General features: G+C 41.8%; 1 protein-coding gene and 1 long non-coding RNA gene across 5 annotated transcripts in view; one reads left to right on the forward strand and one right to left on the reverse strand.

Annotated features, from left to right (window-relative positions):
- Positions 1-18,634, reverse strand: part of RAB4A (RAB4A, member RAS oncogene family) — a 47,081-nt gene that overhangs the window by 27,469 nt on the left and 978 nt on the right. The window lies entirely within an intron of this gene.
- On the forward strand, positions 8,644-13,679 carry LOC146396817 (uncharacterized). Its single transcript, XR_014827932.1, has 2 exons — positions 8,644-9,102; positions 10,474-13,679. It is a non-coding gene; the product is annotated as an uncharacterized LOC146396817 (long non-coding RNA).

Genomic DNA, 18,634 nt, shown 5'->3' on the forward strand with positions numbered 1-18,634 from the left:
ATAAATTATAATGGATCAATAATTCCACTAAATGTAAACTATATAAATATATCAATTAAAAGATAATTATATACCACTATATAATGATAAAAGGGTAAATCCACCAATAAGACATGGGAATCTTCAATGTCTGCACCAAAAAAGATCTACATGTCAAATTAAAAGTTGACAGAACTGAAAGGAGAAACAGACAAACACACCACTATGGCTGAGACTTCTATACCCCTCTTTCAACAACTGATCGAACTGGACAAAAAATCTGCAAAGATACAGGGAAACTCAGCACAGAAAATTGACTCAACATTCATAGAACACTCTGCTCAACAAGAGCAGGACACATATTCTTTTCAAGGGCCTAGAGAACATATATCAAGATAGACCACACATTGGGACATAAAACAAACCTCAACAAATTTAAAAGAACTGAAATCATACAGAATGTGTTCTCCAACCACAAAGGAATCAAACTAGAAATCGATAACATAAAGATAACAGGAAGATCTCCGAATACTTGGATACTAACCAATCCACTTTTTTTTTTTTTTTTTTTTTTGTCTTTTTAGGGCCGTACCTGTGGCATATGGAAGTTCCCAAGCTAGGGGTACAATTGGAGCTATAGCTGCTGGCCTATGCCAGAGCCACAGCAATGCCAGATATGAGGCATGTCTGCAACCTACACCACAGCTCACAGCAATGCTGGATTCTTAACCCACTGAGCGAGGCCAGGGATCAAACCTGCAACCTCATGGTTCCTAGTCGGATTCATTTCTGCTGCACCACGACGGGAGCTCCTGCCCATTTTTCAATTGAGTCTTGTTGTAGAGTTGTATGAGTTGTCTGTATATTTTGGAGATTAACCCCTTATGAGTTGCATCATTTGCAACTATTTTCTCCCACTCTGTAGGCTGTCTTTTCATTTTTTTGGTAACGGTTTCTTTCTCTTTTTTTGTCCTTTTAGGGCTGCACCCATGGCATATGGAGGTTCCCAGGCTAGGGGTCCAATTGGAACTGTAGCCACCAGCCTACACCAGAGCCATAGCAATGCAGGATCCGAGCTGCGTCTTCGACTACGCCACAGCTCACGGCAATGCCAGCTTCTTAACCCACTGAGCAAGGCCAGGGATCAAACCCATGTCCTTGGATGTTAGTCGGGTTTGTTAAATGCTGAGCCATGATGGAACTCCTGTCATGGTTTCCTTTGCTGTACAAAAACTTCTAAGTTTGATTAGGTCCCATTTGTTTATTTTCTCTATTGCCTGGGAAGACCGACACATAAAACATTTGTGCGATTTATGTCAGAGAATGTCTTGCCTATGTTCTCTAGGATTTGTACCAATCCACCTCTAAATAACCCATGATTTAAAGAGGAAGTCTCCTAGAAAACTGAAAAATACACTGAGCTGAAAGGAGATGAAAATGTAACTCATCAAGGTTTGTGGGTTACAACTAAGGCAGTGTTGAAAGGCAAATGTACTAAATGCATTAAGGTAGAAAAGTGGAAAGGGTCTCAATTTCAATTACCTAAGGTCCTATCCTCAAGCATTTAGAAAAAGAAAAGTGAAATAAACATAACACAAGCAGAAGGAAGGAAATAAAGAGCAGAAATCAATGAAATCGAAGAGAGAAAAACAAAGGAGAATATTCATAAAACAGCTAGTTCCTTTGAAAGATCAATTAAATTGACAAACCTTTAGCAAAACCAGTGAGTTCAAGATTTGGAGGCTGATCAAAGAAAGACAGGACCTAGAGGAGTTCCCGTCATGACGCAGTGGTTAACGAATCCGACTAGGAACCATGAGGTTGCGGGTTCAGTCCCTGCCCTTGCTCAGTGGGTTAGTGATCCGGCGTTGCCGTGAGCTGTAGTGTAGGTTGCAGACGCGGCTCGGATCCCGCGTTGCTGTGGCCCTGGCGTGGGCTGGTGGCTACAGCTCGGATTCAACCCCTAGCCTGGGAACCTCCATATGCCGCAGGAGCGGCCCAAGAAATAGCAAAAAGACAAAAAAAAAAAAAAAAAAAAAAAAAAAAAAAAGAAAGACAGGACCTAGAGATGGTCACAGCATACAACACCCTTGTTTGGGTAGCACTCTTGACAGGATTCATGGGAGAGAAGTCCCTCCCAGCAGTAGGCCTTCCAGACAAGTCGCCCGGAGGGAAAATAGGGCTGGGGACTCTGGGGAGAAAGGCATCACATCCCTGGGAAATAATGTGTCCAAATGACATTGCTCAGCAGCCTGGTTGGCAGCATCTTCTGGAGATGCTTAAAGCCCCAGTTTGTCTAGTCAAAGCTTAGCAGATGGAGAAAGAAGCTTCACAGGATACTCAAAGCAGGCAACCTCTAAAGGGCTAAAAGTATGCTTCATGGGGCTGTATTTAAAGCCACTGGGTGTGTAAGAATTTGAGTCTGGTGCTGGTGGGCTTTGAACTAATGTCTCAGCTTGCTGTGAAGACGAAAACTACAGAGGGCGCCAATGTGCAAGGCCATCTTCAGCTCATTTATATAACAAAGACTGATTAAAATACAAAAAAGGAAGAGTACACAAACAGAGAATTTTAGGGCATCATACTGCAGACTTGGCAGGATAACAAAGGAATAACAAGAGCAGCTCTACTAACCTTGACATCTTAGGTGAGATGGACCAATTCTCTGAAAACACAAAGTACTACAAGTCACCCAACATAAAACAGATTTTTTTTTTTTTTTTTTTGCTTTTTAGGGCTGCACTGGCTGCATATGGAGGTTCCCAGGCTAGGGTTCTAATCGGAACTATAGCTGCTGGCCTACGTCACACCCACAGCAACGCAGGATCCAAGTCGAGTCCGCCACCTACACAAACCTCATACAACACCGGGTCCTTAACTCACTGAGCGAGGCCAGGGATCAAACCCACCACCTCATGGTTCCTAGTCTGATTCATTTCTGCTGCGCACAATGGGAACTCCAGAAACAGATGATTTAAATAGCCCTATAACTATTAAGGAAACTGAATCTCTAATGAAAAAACTCACAAAAGAGAAATATTCAGGCTGGGATGGTTTTACTAGAGAATTCCACAAACATTAAAAAAAAAAAAATCAACACAAATTTAAACGATGTCTTTGAGAAAACTGAAGAGGTAGGAACCTTCCCCCAGTTATTTTATGAGGCTAGTATTTCCCTGATACCAAAGCCAGAAAAAAACAGTACTAAAACAACACAAACTACAGAACAGTATCTCTCATGAACACAACAAAATATTAGCAAACAAAATTCAGTTTTGTATATATATATATACACACATATTTATATATATGTGTGTGTGTGTGTATATATATGTGTGTGTGTGTATATATATGTGTGTGTGTGTATATATATATATATATAAATTATACACTATGACCAAGTGGGCTTTGTTTTAAGAATGAAAAGGCTGGTTCAATGTGTGAAAATCAATCAGTGTACTTACTAACAGGCTAAAAAGAAAAATCAGACAATCACATCCATTGATGCAGAAGACGCATTTTGCAAAAGTCAATACTCATTCATGATGAAAAAACTCTCAAAAACAAACAAATCAGAGAGAAACTTGAACTTGATAAAGAACATTTTAGAAATTCTACAGCTAACCTTACAGTGAATGTTGAAATGCTGCTTTCCCCTAAGAATGTCTGCTCTCACCACTCTTATTTAATATCCTATAGCTAGTTTTGGCCAGTGCAGTGAGTCATATAAAGTAAGGATGCAAAGGCATACATGTCAAAAGGAAATAGAATTGTTCCTAGTGGTAGATGATATGATTGTTTACATAGACAATCCAAGGAATCTCAACAAAACAAAACAAAACCCAAATCCTCCTATAACTGATAAGTGAAAGTACGAAAACCATTTAATCAAAGAGGGAGTTCCCACTGTGGCTCAGCAGGTTATGAACCCAACTAGTATCCATGAGGATTCAGGTTTGATCCCTGGTCTCGCTCAGCAGGTTAAGGATCTCGTGCTGCCGTGATCTGTGGTATAGGTCAAAGACATGGCTTGGATCTGATGTTCCTGTGGCTGTGGTATAGGCTGGCAGCTTCAGCTCCAAATGGACCTCTAGCCTGGAAACTTCCATATGCCTTGGGTATGGCCCTAAAAAGCAAGCAAAACAAAACAAAACCAAAAAAAATTTAATTAAAAAAAAAATGAGCCTTTTCAACAAATGGTGCTGAAGTAACTGGACATCCATGGTGGGAGGGGTGAAGTTTGACCTAAGTCTCATATCTTAAGCAAAAATAACTGAAAATATATCACAGATTTAAGAGATAAAATATTACTGTAAAACTTATAGGAAGAAATAGGAGAGGATCTTTAGGATCAATGGCTAAGCAAAGAGCTCTTAGATTGAACACTAAAAAAAAAAAAAAAATCCAATAAAGGAAAAATTGATAAATTGGAGTTCATCAAAATTGAAAACTATTTTTTGTAGAAAATCTTGTTAAGAGAATAAAAAGATAAGCTACAGACTGGGTGAAAAGATCTGCAAAATATCCAACAAAAGACTAGCAACCAGATTATATACACCAATGGGGGGGGAAACATCCTTTGAAAGTTAGAGTTAAAAAAAAAAATCAAACAACCCATCATTAGAACTAATAAATGAATTCAGCCAAGAGCAGGAAATGAGATTATACAGAAATCTGCATTTCTTTGCAATAAAAATGAAATATCAAAGAGAAAGCAAAACAACAAAAAAATCCATTTAAAATTTTATCAAAAAAAAAAATACCCCCGAAAAACCTAGGAATCAACTTAACCAGGGAGATGAAAGACCTATACACTGAAAAATATAAAAATATAAAGCAATGATAAAGGAAACCGAAGATGATTCAAAGAAATGGAAAGATATCCCATGCTCTTGGATCAGAAGAATTAATATTGCTAAAATGTCCATACTACCCAAAGCAATCTACAGATTTAATGCAATCCTCATCATATAGCAATGATATTTTTCATAAAACTAGAATAATAATCCTAAAATTTATATGGAACCACGTAAGACCTAGAACTGCCAAAGGAATCCTGAGGAAATGGAACAAATCTGGAGGCATAACCCTCCCAGACCTCAGACAATACCACCATGCTACAGTAATCAAAACAGCATGGTGCTGGCACAAAAACAGACTTATGGATCAATGCAACAGAATAGACAGCTCAGAAATAAACCCAAAGTCAATTAATCTATAACAAAGAAGGCTAGAATATACAATGGAGAAAAACAGTCTCTTCAACATGTGGGATTGGGAAAGCTGGACAGCTGCATGTAAATAAAATCAGAACTCTTCCTCACACCACGCACAAAAATAAACTCAAAATGATTTAAAGACCTAAATATAAGACATGACACCATTAAATTAGAAGAGAACATAGGCAAAACATTTTTGGACATAAATGGTGTCCAAAATCACGATTAGATCAGTCTCCCTATGCAAAAAAAATAAAAGCCAAAACAAACAAATGGAATCTAATCAATAAAAGCTTTTGCACAGCAAAATAATTCATCAACAAAATGAAAACATAACTAATGGAATGGGAGAAAATATTTCCAAATGATGCAACTGACAAGGGGTTAATTTCTAAAATATACAAAAAGTGTATCCAACTCAATATTGAAAAAACAAACAATCAAATCAAAAAATAGGCAGAAGACCTAAATAGACATTTCTCCAAAGAAGACATACTGTTGGCCAACAGGCACATGAAAAGATGCTTAAGCATCACTGATCATCAGGAAAATGCAAAACAAAATCACAATAAGGTAGGAGTTCCCTTCATGGCTCAGTGGTTAACAAACCTGACTAGGATCCATGAGGATGCAGGTTCAATTCCTGGCCTTGCTCAGTGGGTTGGGGATCCATCCAGCATTGCTGTGAGCTGTGGTGTGAGTAGAAGACGAGGCTCGGATCCCACGTTGCTGTGGCTGTGGAGTAGGCTGGCAGCTATAGCTCCAATTTGACCCCTAGCCTGGGAACTTACATATGCCTTGGGTGCTGCCATAGAAAGCAAACAACAACAACAACAAAAAAGACACAATAAGGTATCACCTTACACTGATCAGAATGGCCGTCATCAAATGACTTCCATAGCCACTATGGAAATCAGTATGGAGATTCCTTAAAAATCTAAAAATAAAGCTACCATATGATCCAGCAACACCGCTCCTGGGTATATAACCAGAAAAGATAAAAAAAAGTCTAATTTGAAAAGATACATGCACCCCAATGTTCATGGCAGTACTACTTTTATTTTGGCAGCACCTACAGCATGGCAGCACTATTTATAACAGCCAATATATGGAAGTAACCCAAGTGACCATCAAAAGGATGGAAGATGTGGTACATACACACAATGGAACATTACTAAGCCATAAGAGAGTGAAATATTGCCATATGCAGTGATACAGAGAACATTATTAGTGAAGTAAGTCAGAGAGAGAACAAATATTAAGTGGATCACTTATATGTGGAACACGCAAAATAACACAAATGAATCTATACAGAAAACAGAAACAGACTCACATAAAAAACAAACTTAGGGTTACTAAAGGGGAAAAGGAGGAGGAAGGGATAAATCAGGAGTATGAGATTAACAGATACAAAACAGATAAGCAACATGCATTACATAAAACAGATAAAATAAGCAACATGTATTAACTGTATAGCACATGGAATTATATTTAATATCTTATAATAACCTATAATGGAAAATAATCTGAAAAAAATACATAAATGAATCATTTTGCTATATACCTGAAACACTGTAAATCAAATATAACTCAAAAAAATAATTAATTAAAAAAATCAACCAGCTATGATGGAAAAAATAAAAATCACTAAAAAAAAAAAAATCAATCAACCCAATTAGAAAACAAGCATAAGACATGAAAAGGATATACAAATGGCAAGTAAGTATGTGAAAGGATGTTTGAGATCAGAGTTCCCTGGTAGCCCAGCAGGTTAAGGGTCTGGCATTGTCACTGCTGTGGCTTGGGTCACTGCTGTGACACAGGTTTGATCCCTGGCCCTATAACTTCCACATCCACAGGTGCGGCCAAAAAAAGAAAAAAGAGAAAAAGAAAAGATGTTTAAGGTTAGTAATTAGGAGTTCCCGTGGTGGCTCAGTGGGTTACTAGTATCTGTGAGGATTCAGGTTCAATCCCTGGCCTTGCTCAGTGGGTTAGGGATCTGGCATTGAGCTGTGTGTAGGTCGCAGATGTGTCTTGGATTCTGTGTTGCTTTTGCTGTGGCATAGGTTGGCAGCTGCAGCTCTGATTTGATCCCTAGCCTGGGAACTTCCATATGCCTTGGGTGCTGCCCTAAAAAGACAAAAAAAGATCAAGAATTAGCCGATAATTAGGGAAATGTGAATTAAAGCCATCATAAGGTATTACTACACACTTATCAGAAAGGCTAAAATATAAAGTAGTAACAATATCGAATGCTGGCGAGTGAAAACTATATCACTCACACATGGCTGGTAGAGATATAAAATGGTATAGCTAATCTGAAAACAGTTTGGCAGTTTTTCAAAAAAACAAAACAAAACAAAAACAAAAACAAAAAACTAAACATGTAACCATCTTATGACTCAGCAACTGAACTCCTAGGCATTTATCCCAGAAAAATGGAGACTTATGTTCACACAAAACCCTGCACATGAATGTCTGTAGTAGCTTTATTTGTAATAGCCCCCAAACTGGAAACAACTCAGATGTTCTTCAACAGGTGACTGGTTAAACAAATTGGTAATTTGTACCAAAGAATGCTACTCAGCAATAAAAAGGAGTGAACCGTTGATACATGCAATAAGCTGAAGAGATCTCCAGAGAATCATGCTGTGTGAAAAAGTCAATCCTACAAGATTACACCCTGCATGATTCCATTTACAGAACACTCTTGAAACAGGGAAACTGCAGAAATGATGAACAGGAGTTCCCATCGTGGCGCAGTGCTTAAGGAATCCGACTAGGAACCATAAGGTTGCGGGTTCGGTCCCTGCCCTTGCTCAGTGGGTTAACGATCCAGCGTTGCCGTGAGCTGTGGTGTAGGTCGCAGACGCGGCTTGGATCCCACGTTGCTGTGGCTCTGGTATAGGCCGGTGGCTACAGCTCCGATTCGACCCCTAGCCTGGGAACCTCCATGTGCCGCAGGAGCGGCCCAAGAAATAGCAAAAAGACAAAAAAAAAAAAAAAAAAAAAAAGAAATGATGAACAGATGAGCAGTTGCCAGGAGCTAAGGAGGGGTGGGGCCAGGGAGGAAGAGTATGCGCCATTAAAAGGACATAGGAGAGAACTTTGTGGTGATGGAGGTGACCTGGCAGCATCAATATTCTGGCTGTGATGTCTGAGGACAGTGTTACAATGTTACCACTGGGGAAACAGGGGAAAGGGTACATGAGATCTCTATTTTTTCTTAAAACTACATATGAATCTATAATAAAAGAAAGGTGCTATTATCAGATGATGACTCTCTAAGTTTACTATGCACATCCTAAACTGAAAGGATCACCAAAGGATGTGCTTTGAGGAGGAAATGGTACCCAGAAGGAAGGGGCAGCAGATGAAATGCCGGGCTGTGCATCCTGTTATTTGTGGTCTGGAGATGCACGTGTTTGGTTGACACAAATAAGACCAAGCACCACGAGGGCAATGACTCATTCCATGTCAGTGACAAGAATCCAACTTACAAGGAGTTTCTATTAATTCCTCCTGTTGATGATGAGATCTGGACTTCATAGCCCTCCCTGGAGCTAAGCCCCCATCATCTGCAAAACCTGACGTCTCTCCTCAGGGGTTTGCTGGCTTTGCCGCAGCGAGGCTCTCATGGACCACACCTATGTCCATGGGTTTGGTAGAAAGTGCACTGGTTTCACTGATTTATTTTGTTTTTATAATCTGTGTTTTTTCTTTCTTTTTCTCTTTCCTTGCTTGAAGCTGAGTGACACACACATTGCAGATCATGTATGTGTTTTAATGTGTCAAGTGTACAGTGCTTTACAGCTACAAAAAAGGGGCAAGTAAATGGCCAGATTACAGGTTAATTAAGGAGGATGTATAAGATACACTGTTAGGTTGTATAAGATAACTAAGTGTGAGATAGTTAAATAATTATGTCTACTTTAGTTAGATTTGATGTTGTTTTATTATAGTGGATGTAAATTTGCTCAAAATTACAAAGAAATGTTTTGCATCCAACTCATGATAATTACATTCACCTGATGAGGGTTTCCTTAGCACGAATTAAGCTTTAGGGGGGAAAGACCATATCCCCAAAGAGAAAATCTAAAATGGATATATCCTACTCATGTATTTTTAATTTTGCATGAGAAATGTTAAATGAGTTTTGGGCAAAAGTCAGCCATTCAGGGACAAAAACAAAATACAGATCAGGAAAAAGTGGCCTCCACTGAACAGTTAACACAAAGCCAAAGGATTAACTCAATGTGAGAACCTCACTTGGAACTTACTGACTTGTTTTTACACTCATTTCAAGCAACCTCAATTTCCTGAACCACAGCAGGTTGGTAGCATGTGCTAAAGCAAGACTGTGGTTGCAGGCACAGTGACAAACCCGACAGTGGGCACTGGGCCTGAGGGACTCTTAAGAGCAGGACACATATGCTCAACCACTGAGAGTCACCAATGCACTTCAGCCATCAAGAAAACTGTCAGGATGGGTAGACCAAATGACCTTTGCCGTCCTAGTGTCTCCCACAAGCAGTAGGTCTGCTTTTAAGATTTCCAAAGGTCAGAAGGGAAGCAAAGGTGGATGACAGATAGCTGTGGGATCCATTCCATGTAGTTCACAGAACAGGCACTGGGATAGTGGGTCATCTGAGAAGGGTCCCTTGGTTTCTGGCTTAGAGACTAACTGGTCTGGGGTATCAACGACTGAGATAAGAAATCCTGAAGGTCCTGAGTACGTGTCCATGTTGTAGCAAAATACAGGACGCAAATTCAGAGACTGAACCTCACATGTCCTGAGCCATGGAGGAAAGCTGGGGCGGCAGATCCTTTGAGGGCTGTCTGGGAAGGGGAGCTCGGTATGGTCCGCAGAGAGTGCCCGGGTCTGACCTTCAGCAACCCGGAACAGAGCCCCACTTGTGGTGGGACAAAGGCAGGCAGCCAAGAACTGAGGAAGTGAGAGGCAACAGATAAAAGCACTGACAGCTCTTGCCAGTGGCTTGGCTGTGGTGAAAAGAAGAGACAGGGTAAGAAGTGGGGGTGGTGGGGACATGACGACCAGCAGACAGGAAGTCACCAGTAGAAAGAGAAAGGGACAGTTGGTGACATGTGTCCCTGAGACATGACAGCTGAGGACCAAAGTCAAAGGCAGGGCTGAGTCTTAGCAATGGAGAGGGACCTCCTTTGTGACAACTGGAAAAGGGTGAAGGGTAAGCAGAGGAGAAAGGGTTTCCTTAGCACAGCAACTTCTTCTGTCACCTTCTGGAGGTGAGAGTAGGGTGAGAAAAAGCAAAGTGGCTGGGATAGGAGAAAGGATGCTGGCTGGCATCATTGAGCACCCAGCCAGAAGCAGAGACCACACATTTGCAGTGATCTCTACCCGAAAAGAGCTGCATGGCAGCAGGCAAGGCAGATGTTGGGAGGCCAGGCTCGGGGGTCGCAAAGCTTGTGCAGCTGGAGAAGGAGGAGGCAAAGGAAAGATGGGGGGGGTCACATTTGGAGAGGGAACAGCTTGTTACCAGAAAGGGGGGGCATGGAGGAGCTCTTATAGGAAGACGAGGTGGGGTGACCAGAACAGGGCATGGACCATATCCAGTGAGCAGCCAGGGAAGTGAGAGCCTCTAGGTGGGGGCAGAAGAGAAGGGGACCAGCAAGGACGCTGAGAAGCTGAGAGGCTTGGGTTACTCAAGGTCAGTGGGGAGCTGGGGTGGAGAGCAGAGCCACAGCCAGGTGACCTCCTAGAATAAGGAATAGCCTCAAGGACACAGCATCAAGGAGGAGCCAGTGGAACACAGGACCTCAGATGACATGTACTTCAAAGCGAAAAAAAGTTTTGGTTTACTGGTAAGGCGGGGGTAGAGGGTAGGGGGTCCTAGGTGGCAGAAAAGCAGTGGCCCATGGAAAGCAGGTAAAATAAAAAAGACAGAAGGTGGGACAGACATGAAGGCAGCCTGGCACTCTGCCCAGGATGGTGGTTGGCCTGAGCCTGAGCTAAATGTAAGGAGACAAGAGCTGTGACATCTGGGGACACAGAGAGACCCTCTGAGGGCGGCTCATGGTCAAGGTCCCGGACAGGATCTTTGATTGTGCTGATGTGCTCACTTGGGTCAGACCCACTGTCAGCCTGAGGTGTGGATGCAAGCTGGTCACCAGATGAGTGAGCCTGGCCAACCACCCAGCATCAAAACAAGTTCTTAGTTGCTTTCTACTTGATGTAATAATGTAATAAAATAAATAAATAATTCTCCCAAAGTGGAAAACTGCCCAGAAAAGGAAGTCAGCAGCGGGTGAAGCAGGCAGAAATTAAGAGACCTAATAAAAAACGATTAACCTTAACCAGGAAACATGTTTGGGATACTTTAAAGAGTACAATGTTAAATCTGATTGAAGTATATGAGAGGATAAAATTCTATAAAGAAATAAAGGCAAGTTGTTTGTCAAAATGTTTCAGAGAACACTAGTATAATAAAAATAGTTGAACGGTTAATTTTTTATTTGAGGATACACACAAAAAACATGTCTCTCTGAATCACAACTTTGGAGCAAGCCCTGAATAGCACAATAGGTTTTACAATATCAGAGATCACACCGATCTACGGAAGCACTCCTTGTGAATGCAAAAGGTCTTTGGCATTAGTTAAGAAGGTACAAGCTTCAGCGCCCACCTCCCAGTTCTGGCTTGAGTTAGAGACAGATCTTGACTCCTGTCAAACATTCAATGTTTGTCCAGAACATGCACGAGGGCAATGAGGTCCAGGGGGGAATGTTTAACCTGAGTCATCACTGATCGGAGCTTTACAGAGGAGATGGATTTCTATTTGCGAAAGGAAGAGTAAGAACCTGACCACCTGTGCGAGTGTGAGGCGAGACACATCAGCACCAATGCCAGCTCCACGATCCCAGCTCTGGAACTGTGGGAAGACGCCTGGTTTCTCCGACGTTTCCTCACCAGAGGTGGGTCCCAGTGTTTATCTTACCCTGTCATGGTGAGGAGCAGGCATATAAAGTACTCCATATAAAGTACTGCATATAAAGTACTCCGGGTAGATTATTCTAGCTTCACCCTTCACCTAGATATTAGAATTATAATTGAGGCTGGCATACCAATGGTTTCTCAATAAGAAAAGATTTCCTGGTACGACAGAAACAGAATAATAGGTCAACAGCAGAAGGATGATGACGTGAAAGCTTCTTTAGTCATGTGACAGCTAGAAAAAACACTGTTCTTGGGACAATGTAACTAGGGAAAATTAACTTTATTACTAAACAATGCATACCAGAAGAAATGCAGGGAGTCATTTTGAACTCATAATGCTTGCATAGTTGTGAACATTTCAAGGAACTCATTTATGTAATAACCAAATATACTTTAGGTTTTACCAACACAGTTTTATCAGTGTCTGGACTATGAAGGTCTCTATGGATTTTAATATTAAAAATATAATTTAAAATAAGAACTTCATGTTTATAAGGGTATGTGACTAGTATCCTAGCTTATGTATGCATTTATGACAAGATTATTCAAAGTTTAAATACATGAAAAGTGGGGAGATAGCAATGGACACCAAATACCCAACTTCTATTCCCCCCCCGCACCCGAGTATTATCACTGTCAAAGGTGAGTTCTGAAGGTGAGCGTTAGTCTTCAAAACACCAAATATTTTTAGCAGGTTCACAAAGACAGTAAGAACTAAGATCAAATGCAAGTATACTGGGTCTGCCAAACAACAGTTCTGCTTTTCCTAAGAAGAGCAGGGATCCCATTCTGGGCCCAAGGTGGAGGCCACGCTCTGCCCACAGTGCTGCTACGTGACCCCAGAGTTTCAGGACTGGCCTTGGTCCTTATAAACCAGTGATGGCCGGCTCCCAGCCACCTCCTCCCTGCTTGAGGCTGGATTAGAAACACAGGCTTAATTAGTCAGTGCAGGGCAATGCCCTGGCCTGTAACTGGTCCAGGGCAGGCACTTGACCTAATGCAACCCAGTCAGACAGGGAGGAAGGGTTCTGTTTCATAAACACAGGAAAGCACCCTTTTTTCCAAGGGTGAAAACAAGGAAGGGTTCCCAGACCATGAAGAGCTGTCGCTTTATGGCTCTGAGGGGATGAAGGTGAGGACAACTCTGCAGAGCAGAGAGATGGTAAGGCTCTATGTCCTTGCTGACACAGCTGAGCTTCTGAGTGAATCAGCCCCGAAACCTCATCTATAGCTAGTGGCAAAAACACATTTTTGTATTACCTATGGCATTCTGAGCCAGGTTTTCTGCAACTTGCAGCTGGAAACCTTCCACCTGATAAAATGACCAAAGAGCTAATGATCTATCAAACAGAAATTTTCTTTTAAGGGTAATTTTTTTAAAATGTATTTTTGGTCACAGAGTCAATTTATAATCAGAAGGTGGTTAAGTAAACACAAATTTAGAGCTAAGGGAGGTCACTCAACGAATACTGATTTAATAACCACCCACTGCTGGGCATTTGAGTGCTGAGTGAGCACAGGCTTGGGTCACCAGGTGTCTGCCTGGGTGATCCAGGCCACAGGGAAGGGTGCTGGGGGTCTGCCTCTGGGCTCTCGCACCTCCAGGCTGACCAGCTATCACCTGACCATCATGTTCTCTCTGCAGGTGCAAAGTCACAGTCTAGGGGCAGTGGTCCAGTGCTGCTGCCCCAGAAGCAAAGCAGAGGCACCTCTGCAGTCCTTGGCCCCACTGCACTGGGGGCTAACTTCAGGGAGGGAAGTCCGTTTTCGTAAAGGATGCCCATGTATCTTTAGTTCAGACAACGCAGTCTGTGGATAGGTTTTAATTATAGTTGCACACAATGTAAAAAACTGTCAGACACAATGTAAAAAACTGTCAGACTTCTACTGTAAAGAAGAGAATTACACCACATCTTCCAAGGGGGTTTCTATTCATCCTGGCCTTTTGTTTTGTATTCTATAACTGAGACGAAGATACACAACCTCCTAAGTGGACTCTAGGCACAGGCTCACTCTATATTCCTTGTAGGAGCTGGTCATAGCAGTGGGGACAGAAAGTCACATAAGCCGTCCCCTGCTCCCAAGGAGCTTATGGTCTAGTCTTGAAAAAGATGTGCTTTGTCACAGCCAAGAGCTGACTGATCTGCCAGGCCCCACGGGCAGCAGAGATGGGTGTTTATTTCGTGAGGACCCCTGTCATAACCCATGTAAGCATGTGAACCAGAGAAGCTACTGAACTATGCGAACACACCACACATAACAGTACTTTTGATTATAACAAAGGAGTGAGAGATGCTGTGTTTATAAGTTCCTAGTCTCTTTTCTGGAAGATTAAAAATTCATACCTGAGAAATGACAAAGCTCCAAGATACATCCTCTCATTCATAATGTATTAGTGCTTTATGAAGTGTCTTTCCACCCATATCTAAGTATAATTAGCGGTTTTTAAAGACTTCTTAAATGCCAAAAACACGGCACATAAGAGAAACAGGAAGAAATCAAAGACTAAGGTCACTGAGTGTTGTCACATAAGCAGTAACCATTCTGAGCAGCACAGTGCTACAGGTGACTGTGGCAGAGTGACGAAGCGTGATTCCTCCAGGTCACATCCATCATTAGCAGGGATTTATTTGTTGGTCAAATCTCTCCCAATGTAAACTTATTTTTATTTAGAAAGCTTAGTGGGGATTACAAAGGAGGATAATCTGTGGACAGTGTTAATTTGACCGACGTGTCATATTGTGACATGCTATCCTTTACATCTGCCTCACTTTCTCCATCTTTTAAATGGTAGTACCCTGCACATTATTTTAGCTTTTGACTCATATTCACAGCTACAGAGAAGCAAAAGTATTCTTCAAACACACAGAACTCAGTCCATCATCATCATGAGATTGGCAGGGAAAGCAGTGACGTCCAAAGACAAGAGCGTTACAGAACACGGAGGAATCAAAGATTTTCCCTCAAACTATTTTCACTGGCCAGTATTCTAATGGAGTTCACAAGAATGAGGGGAAAAAAAACCTATCACATCAGTCTGACCAATCTCTAGTGGATGCTTTATGAGAAAAAAAAATCAAAGAAATGTCAGCTTTCTTCTCATTCCAAAAAAATATCCAGAGCAAAGATCATCTCTTAGGCAAATGGGTACCTGGGGAAAACAGAAGACTGGGGAATAGCGCTGGGTAATTAGTTGGGTTTGGGGCAGGGTTAGGATACCCTGAGGCCATCCAAATGGGCAGTTAGGTAGAGAGTTGAAAAGAAGTTATTTAGCTTGAGGGATTGATGTGCTAGAAATATTTAAGAGACTTCAGAGAAAGGCAGTGACAAGCAAGGACTGGAATGCTTTATAGTTCAAATGACCATGAAAAATGATCAGAAGCTTGTGATTTTCCAAGGAGCAGTGTTTTCTAAGGTACTTACTGTACAGCACGGTGCGCTGACATGGTGGGCACCTGGGGGCTGGGAGGGTGCAAACTGAATATGAAGAACCAGAATCTGAACACACCAGAGGACTCGGGCACAGGCAGCTGGGAACCACTGCTAAAGTGGCCCCCAGGATTGGGTCCTTCTTCACCAATTTTCAATGATGGGCAAAGGACAAAAACATTTAAAACGATAAAAACTCATTTTAGAAAATACCCTTTATTCTAATTTTTATGCTCTGCTTCCTTTGATGACATTTTTGACCTGCCCCATCTAAAGAAATAAAGGAACGGCAACTTAGGTGATTTCCCTAACAAGCAAGCTTTTTATACTTCATTGGAGCCAGGTGACTCTGAAGATGTTATTTCCTTTGCCTAGAATATCCTGCTCACTCCGCCTCACTCCTCACTCCACCATGACTTACATCTCTCCTGGAATCCTATTTTGACTTCCAAAGCCTATGTATTAGTTTCCTGAAGCTACTGTAATGAAATATCACAAACCAGATGTCTTGTAGTTCTCGGCTATAAGTCCAAAGTCAAAGTGTTAGTGGGGCCAGGCTCTCTCTAAAGACCTCAGGGAAGGATGCCTCCTTGCCGCTTCCTAGCGTCTGGTGGCTGCCAGGCATCCTGGCTTGTACTTAAATCCCTTCAATCTCAGCCTGTCTGCACATCACACTCTCCCTGCTTGTTTCTATGTCCAAGTTCCTCTCAAGGGACAGGTAAGGATACCTGTCAATGAATGAGGGCCCACCCTAGCCCAACAGGACCTCGCTTTACCCTGATTACAGCTGGAAAGACCCTATTTCCAAAGAAGGTCACATTCACAGGTTACCTGGGATTAGGACCTGAGCACACCTTTGGGGACACAAGTCAACTCACAGCAGCCTATCATGATATGTCCTGATATGTCCATAATTCTCAAAATTATGTGGCAAATGCTATAATACTTAAAAATAAAGCACAAAATAAACATATTAAGAGTATACTGTGTCAAAACTAGTATAAGACTAACAATTTGTGTTCTTGCTTCATAAACTATTGTCACCGTAGAACTCATAAACTCCAATGTGTATGGAGATTGGTCTTAGATTTTTTTCCTCACTCTCAAACTGCCTCGGCCCTTGAATTTTTTTTTTTTCTAGCATCTTCCACACCACTTACACTTTTTAGTGCCTTCTTGAACATCACAACTGTCTCACAAATCTTGGTACCAGAAATTACTTAAGGCCAATTTGTGATCAGCCAATTTGGAGTTCCCTGGGATGCCCCAAGCCATACCAACTTTAAGAATGTTGCGAATCTAACAATATTTGGGAAACACTGTTTCAGTTTAGGCATATTCAGATTGAGGATTTCAATCAGAAATCTATGTGTTCGAGGTTTCGATTTTGTATTACAATATTATATAAAGTATTACATAATGTAAAGTATGCCCATGGTTGGTGCTTTCAAAGCAGCAAAATGTTGAACACTACAGCCAACAAAGCTGAAATACTGCTTTCATGTGCTGAAAAGCAGGTAGATAGAGCTCATTAACAGTATACCAGCAAGCACTGGTTCTTTATTTTTCATCATATCCCTGTCGAGCTACAAAGACTCCTTTTCCAGAAGAGAGAAAACGAGCACAGAGTACAAAGGAGTTTAAAGATTAGGCAAACATTCCTTTCCCAGCTACAGGCAAACGTCCGGAAGCAGGGAACCTGACTTACTTTGGGGAAACAATGCTGTGCAAATCTACCAATGATAAGTGAAGGTGACAGCTTAGGACTTGGTTTGGGGTGACTTTTACTTTGGGTTGGTACTTTCAAGTGCCATACTTGCGCTTTCCAAAACTAATTCTCTGTTAGCTTCATCTAATTTCCTCTGATGGAGGAAAGGATTAAATTTAGTTAGTGAAAAGTAAATGTATTTGGAAGGTATTATGAAATAAGAGCACTAAAGTTCAAAGCCTTATGGACAGAATTTGGTCAGTTATTTTGCGACACTCAATGAACTCTGGCTGAAGTGGAGATGCCATATTTTTTCAAGGGTGTCATTTCAGAGAAGATAAATGAAACATAAAAGCTCTGACTTCCAGTCCTTCTCACTAACTCATCACCCTACTTGGCAAGTTTTTTTTTTTTTCCCCTCTTGTGGCATGAGGAAGGTCCCAGACCAGGGATCAAACCAGAGCCACAGTAGGGACTTGGACAGCTGCAGTGACAATGCCAGATCCTTAACCCACTGACCCACATGGGAACTCCTCCATTTGGTTTCCTGAACTTTCTAACCCTCCCTTACGCTTTTTTATCCAGCTTACAGAAAAAAAAGTGTGGGGTAAGGAGCACTTGAAAATAAAGCAAAAACTAGGAGTTTCCTGGTGGCAACTTCCTTGTGGCAATGTTAAGGATCTGGCGTCACCACAGTGGCTCAAGCCGCTGTTGTGGCATAGATTCAATCCCTGGCCTGAGATCTTCCACATATCTCAGGTGCAGCCAAAAAAAAAAAAAACAAAAAAACAAAAAAAGAAAAAACATAACCAAAATTTCAACACTTGCTGGAGAAGTGATGTCCTTTATGGAATCTGACTGTGGCTCTCTACAGAGAGAGGCAGACCTTGTGCATGTGAAGTGTGGTAGCATCAGACTCTGACAATACTGATCCTACAAACCAGGGATGCTCAGTGGGACTTCCTAAGCCTTCCAGGAACAGATTCCTGCTCTCAGTGTTACTGAGAACAAGGCCAGCCCCAGATGCACTCCTTTTACAGGGACTCTGCAGCCCTTGGGGGCTGGGCCTGTGGGGACAGGTTAAGGCTGTCCTGGCCGTGCTGGTCAGGTCAGGTTTCTTTCTCACATAGCTTTAGAGACCACATTCCTTCAGAACTCCCACCTGGGTTCTTAACCCATCTTTAGTGTCACAACCAGATTAACACTGTACCCCCTACTGGGCTGTGAGTTCCCTGAGACCAGAGAAGTGCCTGTGGTGAGTTCTGCAGTGCTGAGGCACCACGCCATAAAACCAGTCCACATCTATCTGTTGATGGGAAGGAGCAG

This window comes from Sus scrofa, chromosome 14 (assembly GCF_054392235.1).
Source record: "Sus scrofa isolate SSC_HxYL_T2T_F1_AM1 chromosome 14, Sscrofa_HxYL_maternal_Yorkshire_Landrace_v2.0, whole genome shotgun sequence".
Classification (NCBI taxonomy): Eukaryota; Metazoa; Chordata; class Mammalia; order Artiodactyla; family Suidae; genus Sus; species Sus scrofa.